Genomic DNA, 9,457 nt, shown 5'->3' with positions numbered 1-9,457 from the left:
GAGAGTGGAACAGGCTGCCCAGGGAGGGGGGAGTCCCCATCCCTGGGGGGTTTAAGGGCCGTTGGGATGAGCTGTGGGGGATGTGGGGCAGGGGAGAACTTGTAGAGTCGGGCTGAGGGTTGGACTTGATGATCCCGAGGGGCTTTTCCAACCTGAGTGATTCTGGGATTCTCTGATTCTACAGCGTATCAAAGACCAGGGCTCCTCAGAGCCACAGACGTGTGTGGACTGTGACCAGCGGACGCTGCCTTTTTGAAGCAAATTGCAGCTGGCAGCTGTTTTCATTTCACCCCACGGTAAAAACCGCTACTCTGAAAAGAACCAGTTTGTGCAAAACGAGTAACCACAACATCTTTGTTTCCTCATTCCCAGAATCCAGGCGTAAGGCTGACTCAGAAGTTATTAATCTTTGCTGGATAAAGAAGGAATGCAATGTTCTGTGAATACAGTGTCTGCTTAGTAAGTCATTTTGTTCAGGAAAAATCACAAATATGTTAGGAACTCTTCACTTGGGACGGTTATTGGTCATATTATCATGTATAATTCATGTTTAATAAGTACTTTCTAACTCACACTGTTAGTACATAGTTTGTAAGGACCGACTTGGAGACTAGTGAGCACAGCCACGCATGTGGATCAGGTTCCCTGTGACAGACAATAACCAGCACAGGGTTAGCAAGTGGCACAGGGGATATCAAGTACCTTAAAACTTGCAAAATCTCATCACACACAGTAAAAAGAATTATCATTTATTAAGTAATGTATTTCAAGTTTACGTGGAATTGAGAAGTTAGGAAATGCGTCGATCAGACAAGAATTCAGAAGGTTCATGTGCAAATCTGAGCGTAGCTTAAAAGAATCAATACAGCAAATTTGTACTGATTGATCCAATTTTTTTGCTGAGATACAAATATTCCAGGCTTCTTGCTGTACAGTGCAGTGAAGTATTCAGGCTCCTTCCCATCTTCACTTCCAAATGGCAGTGTTTTCTAGTTGCTTTGCATGGATTCAACTCGGTGTCTTTGGATGTCAGCATTTGAGTCAAGATCTGTTTTTCCTCTAAAACAAAGGAAAAACTCCTCTTTGTTGAGGCTATGCTAGTTGTTAAAGAAAAAGAACATTAAATACAAGAACGTTCATCCCACTCAAGCTGAAGGCAGGGCACTCGACAGTTTGTTATCATGTGTGTTCAATCAACATGTAAAAGTGTGCTTTGGACCTCTTGGCTGTAAACTGTGTGCAGCATCACGTCACTTCGTAAGCTCAGGCTCTAATCAGAAGAAACCTCAGAAGCAAAGAATGTCAGTATTATATGTAACTCAAAACACACAGTAAAGGAACCACAGGCATCTCCATGGCTTGTGATTTTAAAGGTTAAAGAAGGTCAGTTAAAAAACCCAGCTTACTAGCCAACTGTTTCCAATTAGGTGAGGCCACTTTAGGATATAATCAATAGAAATGCCATGTTGACTTCACTACTCCTTACCTTGACCTGTGGTCTTTTGAAGTGATTAAAAGTCAGTGTTTGGACTTTTAAAGACATCAGTAGGACTACAAAAAGGACTGTGTGACATAAACACACTTGTTTTGGCTTTAATTAAAGTAGGAGAAAAGTAGGGGTATAAAACAATGCAAAGGGTACTCCACGCAAAGGCTTCTTGGTGGAATTCCAACCTCAGAAGAGTTTTATCTGCTTTTCTGAGAGTCGGGATCTGTAAAAGAAGAAATAAGGGTCTTTTAGAGTACCCTTCTGCATCAACAAGAAGAATACTAACGGAACAAGGCGAAATGTCATTGCTTGCTCTTAAGCTTGGAAGCAGAGAACAATCACTGAATAATTATTTTGATTGCCAATTATCTGCACTACCAGCCCGCTGTTCTGCTCTCAGAGGCACCTGTGCAGACCCTTCTGAACGCGGTTTTGCTGCCCGTCTGAGGACACAACGGCTTCCCCAACACTGAAGAGATATTTATTAATAGGTTAATTTATAAGCAGGCTTCAGATCTATGCAGTTTGGGTTACTGTGGGGCTGAAGCGCAGTGAGGCAGAAAGTGTGGTCTCCTCATTGCACATAAACTTCTAAACACTCTGGAAATCGCTTGAGCGCCCAGTGCCTCAGCATCTCCCTTCCTAAAAATGGGAATTTTTGTCATTCTCACAGTACCGTGGTTAAGTTCTAACATGTGGAAAAACTTTTCAAGTCACTGTTTGCAAATCATGCAAAACCTGCTTTCTTAGATTACCTTGGTTGTCATTTACAGTACCGCTGAAAACGCAGTTTTCTTTTGGATGGGTTTGTCAAATCTATTATTCGAATTGTTATTTAACTCTTAAATATCGTATAAGAAGTAAATTGAGTCTGTTCAATGATAATGAGCAGCTGCATTTCTTCTGGGGAATGAGCTGCTGGCACAGCGGCCGTCTGGGGCATCGCATAAGTGCAGAAAGCACGCGGGAAGGTCTCTTTAGAACTGGCGCTATCACTACTTAATTAAAATGTCTGATTCAAAGCGTGATTTTATATTCTAAGGAGTGTGTCAGCATAAGGCAGTAAGTGGCCGTTTCTCAGGGCTTGTTCAGCTCAGAGCGTGGGCTCTCCCGCAGCGATGGGCCAGGAGGGCGAAAGGCAACTCCTGCCGGGATGGAGAATGAATTCCCGGGGCTGGCGAAGGCCGGGCAGAGCCGGGGACAGCCTCAGCTGTCGTTAGGCGAGCAGTTACTAGGTGTCACTGTAGCCCCGGCTGGCAGAGCTGGCAGAACCTTCCGCTGGCAAAACCCGGTGGGAGTGGAAGCGCCAAGAGCCTCCGGCTGAAGGTTCGCTGTGGGAGGATTAGCTGTGTGATAACCAGGGGATCCGAATCCTCCCTCTAGAATTAAATAACCCATTTAGCATTGTTCCCAGGCATTGCAAATCTTTTAAATCCTGTTTGTATGCGGTTTTTGTTTTTGTTTTTTTTTTTTTTTCTTTTAAGTGGCATGTTGGAATTCAGAGAAACCTTTCTTTAGCAGCAGCGGCTCCTCGGTAAACGGAGCTGCAAGACAGCAAGTATCTGTCACTCACTGCTAAAATGTCTGTTTAAAATATGTATTCTCATTTTTCTGATCACTAATCTTGGACAATTAATTGTAATAGGACCTAGAAAGTGAAGAAAAAGTGGCTGGTTTGGCTAAAGAAGGCAATTTTACATCTCTGGAGACTATTAACGTGCTAAGGTTAATAAATGATTTACCAGAGAAAGTTTCCTTACTCTTTTATTTCCATTTTATTTCTACCCTTGAGAGAAATACAAGTCCTTCCTACTGGCTGAGGGACAAGAGTCCCTGTTCTGCAATGCAATTCAGAAAGCTTTTACATCAGAAACGGGGAGTTAATCACTTCTCAGCCAATAATCCTTGCCTACACAACTTATCTAAACATGAAGTTTACTTTGTTTAAATACCCATTACAAAATCTGAGTCGAGACAAAGCAAAAATATCTTTGGAACGGAAAATGGATAAAAGATCTCTGTATCGAATAGGGTAACTTTGAATTCAAAGTCAAGGTTGTGGCTAAAAACTTTGAGGGCAATAGCTGCGCAGTTGCGTGGCAAAGAGCAAATGTGAACTCTGAGATACGTGACGGGAATGATCCCTAATTAACCAGGTCATAGCAAGTAAGTGTCAATATGCAAATAAGTTCAAATAAGTATCTTAACTGCCTTCTAAAATTGTTTTTTCTTCTCATTAATGAATTAAAAAGCCCCCGTTGTTCACAGAAGGTATTCCAGGGTAAATGTTCCTATGAATTTAGAAGTACCGCAGGATTGAAGACTTTATTCATCGGGACTGATGGTCCTGTTCAGGGAGAAGCTGCGAGGTGATACGGGGTTTGAAAGGGTGGGAGAAGAGGGCACGGACTGAAACTTCTTGTGGAAGAACAAAGACTGTTTCAGACTGCTGAAGACATATTTTTTTAATCAGTAGTACTAGCACCTCTTTAAAATTCCTGTCTGGCATGTTTCACTAAGGTAGGAAAAATTAAAATTGGGGATTTTTTTTTTTTTTTAAGCGGGTTAGTAGAAGTCCCAACTTCCTTCTGATATCCTGAGCTCAGCAGGGGCAACCCCCTAAAAATCCAGTGGCTTAATATGGTTCCAGCTCCTGGACCCTGAAATGCAGGAGGCTTTCTCAGAGGACGAGGCTTCACTTGCTGTTTGTTCAGACACTGAACCTAGTGTGGAAAACGGCTTCGGGCTCCTCCTCGATATTTGATGTAGAAATGCTCTTTGACATCACAGGGACCAGCTGCGTGAGTAAGCACTCAGTTTTCTAACCCACAGCATCCAAGGTTCTTTTGCAAGTAAAAGGAAAGCATTTTCTTACAGTTTGTGCTTACATCTTAAAAAATAACCCAGTTCATTGCCCTGTTTTACATATGTCAATGTCTCGCTGTTAGAATTTCTCTTTTTAAACTGGATGGGTGTGTAGAATTTCCTGATCAGCTCAAAGGAAAGAAAACACAGTGACTTTGTTAAAACAAAATAGGATGAAAACAACAGCCTTATTAAATGAATAAAGTCTTTAACAAGATGCCAGCCTTCTTTTTAGATGTTCCAGAAAAAGCTCATAAATGCTGGTAAAGGCAATTTAACATCTTATTGAGTCAAATAATCAGGGGGAGTGCTAGCACACCAAGCGCGTAACAAATCGAGTTTTACTGCAACAGACTTTTAAAGAATTAAAGGAGCAAAGCCCAACAGCTAGAACTTGTACGCTGTGTGGTTTTGCTTTTTTTTCTTTCCGTTGCTCATTGTTTTTGTGGGGAACTTCAATTAAATATCTTTACCGTACACTCGATATCGTGTAAATTTTCCTAATTTCTGAAACTTGCATTTCCTGAAGTTTTTCATCCCACTTTTTGATGTTTAATGTGTCTCTTTTATATCTAAGTCCCTCTTGCCAATTCATGAGATTTTGCATATTTAATGAGAACAATTAAACAAGAATTTTGTAGAAGGGAGTTTTAAGCTCCAAAGCTTACTTTCATTTTCCTCCGCTTTAGGCTGTCTTCAGCACTAGGAGACAGGCAACCAAGATTAATAAAGCTTTCCCATTTTAACACTGATTAGACATACGATTTAATATAGGGAAGCAAAGAGACTTCTTTTTTAAAAAAAAATGAAAGCATGGGAATGCTTAAAAAACAGGACAAGTGAGGAAATTAATACTTAAGATACAGTAAAGCTCTGGATTACTCTCACTATCAAAATGACTTGTAAGCAGACATGACAGGTTTGCTATGAGCTTTTACTCATCTATATTTTACTCCCTTTTTAAAAAGACTTGTTTCATTTAAGCAGCTAGTCCTAAAATAAGATAATCTAAGGTTTGTGTCTTACTTTTTATGATTTCTGATATTTTTTTAAAGTTGCGGGCTTCTAAAATAAAATATACACATGGGGAAAAACAAAACAGAGATTTATATGGATTTAATAATGATTTTGTGCTAACAGCACTCAAACTTTCAGAAGCATGATTGAACTCAAACCTAGAAGTAGTGCATTCTTCTGGGATACCTGTGGGAGAGAGAGCTTGGTGCCTGAGCTTGGTTTTTTCATTTCCAAGTCCAAGCCAAACTGAGGCTTTGAAAGAGGAAAGATGCACCAACAGGGAGGGCATCTTGCTGATGCAACCTGTGTGGTCATTTCAGCTAAAGATCTTTTGCCTCTTCCTCACAGGATGGCACCCAGAGTATGGGAAAGCCTCTCTCATCCCTTTGAACTTCGAGTGACACTGGGGGGGCGGACAGGATATTTTTTTCAAAGCCCAAAGGTCTCGTATAGCCGGAGGCTCTTGTGTTTCACTTGCTGTTCCCCATCTAAACCGTATTAACGTGGACCTGCGTGGGAGGGAAGGTTAAACAATGCAAGCAGCCCAACAGGAGAAGAGCATTGATGGTAAACGTTTGAAAAAAATGGGATCAAACACTCATTAATTGTCCATCACTGACACAGCACGTTCTACCTCCGTGCCACCTTTGGGGGACTGCTCATTTATTTTTCCTGCTATGATCTATTTGCATCAAGTGGGCTGACTCAGCTATCAAAAAGCACATATACTTCAAAAATGAATGTACATGATTCTGTATCAAAATATTTGAATGACTAACTAATGAATGACTGTGAAAAGCTTCACTGAACTACTCCCGTGGGTCTCTGTTTTAATTTAGTATTCTCTCTGAAGTGTTTGTTGAAAGTGGATTCTCTTTCATGTCTGCCTGTTGCTGATAGACTTCTTTATGAGAGTTTTTAACGAGGCCATCTGTAACCTCTGACTGTTCAGCATTGGATCATTTGGCACTAAAGCTGTCACTTCAGTTCCTGAAAGTTTTTAGGAAAATGACAACAAATAAAAATTTTCAGCATTTTGTACTGTTTATCCTGCTTGGAGTAAGCGTGCCACAACAGATGAGCTTGGCTTAAGTTACAGGAGGAGTTAGACTAACTTAGAGCACATCTGACCATGTATTGCTGGGCCATTATCTGATGATTGGGGTCGCTCAGAAACCAGACTCAGTCTAGCTGCAATTCTGTGCCACCACACCATGCCACAGACCTACCCACGAGAGCAGATTCCGCCCCCCTTTCCCTCGCTTGTTGCATCATTTGGAAACTCGCACCCGAACCCAAATTTTTAGAAGTTGAAATTTTTGTCTGTGGGTTTGCCAGTGATTTTAGGGGACACTCTTTGGTTCCACTTCTCCAGTAACCAGCATGAACCACTTTGGGTGGGATCCGCCTGCTCCACTTCATGTCTGCGACAGAGGTATTTAGATATTGTGCAGTGATGCCTTTAAAAACACAAGGGTCCCTACAGCAAGGCTCCTGTGACCACCTGAAGTCAGCTTTTGCCAGGTAAGATGAACCGTAGAGTGGAACAGAATATTTCTGTATCTTAGACTTGCTTTTTTCTCTGCATAAACGATAAGAAAATTGCATCCACCTGCTGATGACTTTGTATTGGGTTTGTCTAAAGTGAACAGAGATTAATCCCTTTTGCCCAATTTTTGGAAGAGTTCTTTGCTGTCTTCGGCTGGCACCGTGGCTGCATTCAGCTTTCTGAATGGCAAATGGGAAGTTTTAAAAATTATTTATTATAATAAACAGTCAAAATGAGAGGGAGCTTGTGGAAATGCCAAGTCCTGATGCACCACAGACAGGTGGTCTGTGTGCTACATCTGAAAGTATCATTTTACTTTTTGTTTTCTCATCTGGACTGATGATTTGTCAGGAGAAAACTGTGAGGTTGCTTGGTTCTTTGGGTTTCTTTGAGTTATTTTGTCTTGTCTTGTTTTTAATGATGTTCAGCCATAACTAAGCCAGAAATACCCACTAATTGTAAGGGTAAACATATCATAACAACAACAATGAAAGAAAAAGAATTATTCTTATCACTATGACAGTATTATTTTAGACTGGATATTTCTACATGGCAAGACTAGAAAGGAATCACAAGAATCCAGCTTCTCATAGCCTGGGTTCTAATTAAAATCCCTCCCAACCTCCAGACAGTCAGGACTGAAAAATCACTATTCCTGCAGTTTCAAGATGACTGATGAAAGACTTCAAGACTTCAGACAAACCACAAGCAGCCACTGGATCAGTTGATGTTTTTTTTTTTTTTTTTTTTTTTTTTAGATCAGCTCAACTACAGTCATAACGCTCCAATGAAAAGATGTTCTATGAATTTAAAAACATCAAAAATGTCATTCCAGAGAGCTTTTGCAAGGGACAGAACGCAGCCCCAGTTTCATGTAGAGTTTGCCTGACAATTAACTGGAAAGTTTCATCTGCAGCTTTGCAATTCATAACAAGCTAAGACAAGGGAAATATGGTTTAATTTGACATGTCCGTGCTGTTGACCCACTGATTTGGTCACAAATGACAGCACAAGTGTATTCTAACTCTTCCTGTCTGCATGCCTGAAATGAGTGGAATAATGAAGTATCTCTCAGGATGATGGAAATAATATTTACCTACAGCCAAGAAAATCTTTCACCTGGGTTGAGCTGCTTGCCATAAGAAAGAATACTGGCAAATAAAGCCTCGTCAAAACCCTCATTTTCTCCCTTAGTTTAATTAAGATTCCCTAATGCATTGCTGCCAAACTATTGAAAAGAGTTGGTGACTAATTAACATCAACCAGAGAATCTGGTAGGGATATGTCTGTACTCATTTAAATTAGCATTGTCAAAAACATCATTATAATTGTCATTCCTGCTGCACTTCCAAGGCATATAATCCTATACAATTCCAAAAGTTACTTGGGATCTCTTCTAAAAACTTTTTTTTAATGCAATGACTGGTGAGCTGGGTGAGCAGAAGTGACTTTGCTGCTGCCAAAACCACCGTGAAGGCGATTTAAATAACTGGAAGACAACAAGGAAATGAACGACCTTGCATTAGGATGTTAAAGACAGGAGGATCAGGTGTGATACAGTCTGCCCCGGTAAGAATCTGCACCACAGAAGTTTACTGGCTGGTTTTTGAAAAAAGGAAGGTCTGTCTGGAAATATTTTGTTGGTTCTGTGTGGATTGGAGAGCTTGGGAACAAAAGAGGAATGGTAACCTGCTGTAACTCTCAGACCAAAAGCCGTGAGGATAGGACACGGGTGACTGGAAACATTGCTACTTTTCTTACCCCTTTTCCTGGTAACCAGGACGTGGCTCAGTCTGGTGAGTTCCGCAGATCTCCATTTGTAAAAGTGATGCAATCCAAGACAGAGACCTGAATCCATTAATTCGTGCTGTGCCAGTATGTGAAAACCAAATCAGTGTTTTCCCTTCCGGTGACTACCTTGTGCTAAACTACACAAAGATGCTAGAACCAACCAGTCTTAGGCAACGTTGTAGTAGTGATAACCTGACTAGTAGCAACCTGTCCAGTGGCTGGAATAGGCTGTATAGCTGTTTATCCCTGTGTTCCGTTGACCTCTCTTATATTACTCGACTACAGAGCCCTGTGGGCAGGTGCTAGGCAGGTGAGCGAGAGGAGCGCAGCGCAGCCTGGCCAGCCCGAGCAGCAGCTGCCACGTTCCAGCACTTTGTTGGAAATGAAGGCACCGCTGTTGTGGTGACAGTTATGGGTGCATATGCCTGTTCTTGTCACAACTCAGCATGTAAGACATGATTTTGCATTCTATGTCTAGTACTGTGATGGGATTGAGCCTCAAGGAAGAGGCTAGGATGGAGGGGGTGACCAGAATAACTTAACGTGTTGCTGTTCCTGGCCACAATGGAGAGGCCTTCAGAAAGAGGGAATCACAGAATCCTAGAATCATCCGGGTTGGAAAAGCCCCTGCAGCTCCTCCAGCCCAACCATGACCGTCCCCCTGACCCTTCCCAACTCCCCCAGATCCCTCAGCGCTGGCTCAGCCCGACTCTTCAACCCCCCCAGGGATCCCGGGGACTCCCCCC

Source organism: Athene cunicularia (genome assembly GCF_003259725.1).
Source record: "Athene cunicularia isolate RWA chromosome 27 unlocalized genomic scaffold, athCun1 chr27_part1, whole genome shotgun sequence".
NCBI classification, from domain to species: Eukaryota; Metazoa; Chordata; class Aves; order Strigiformes; family Strigidae; genus Athene; species Athene cunicularia.
This window is presented reverse-complemented; position numbering follows the sequence as displayed.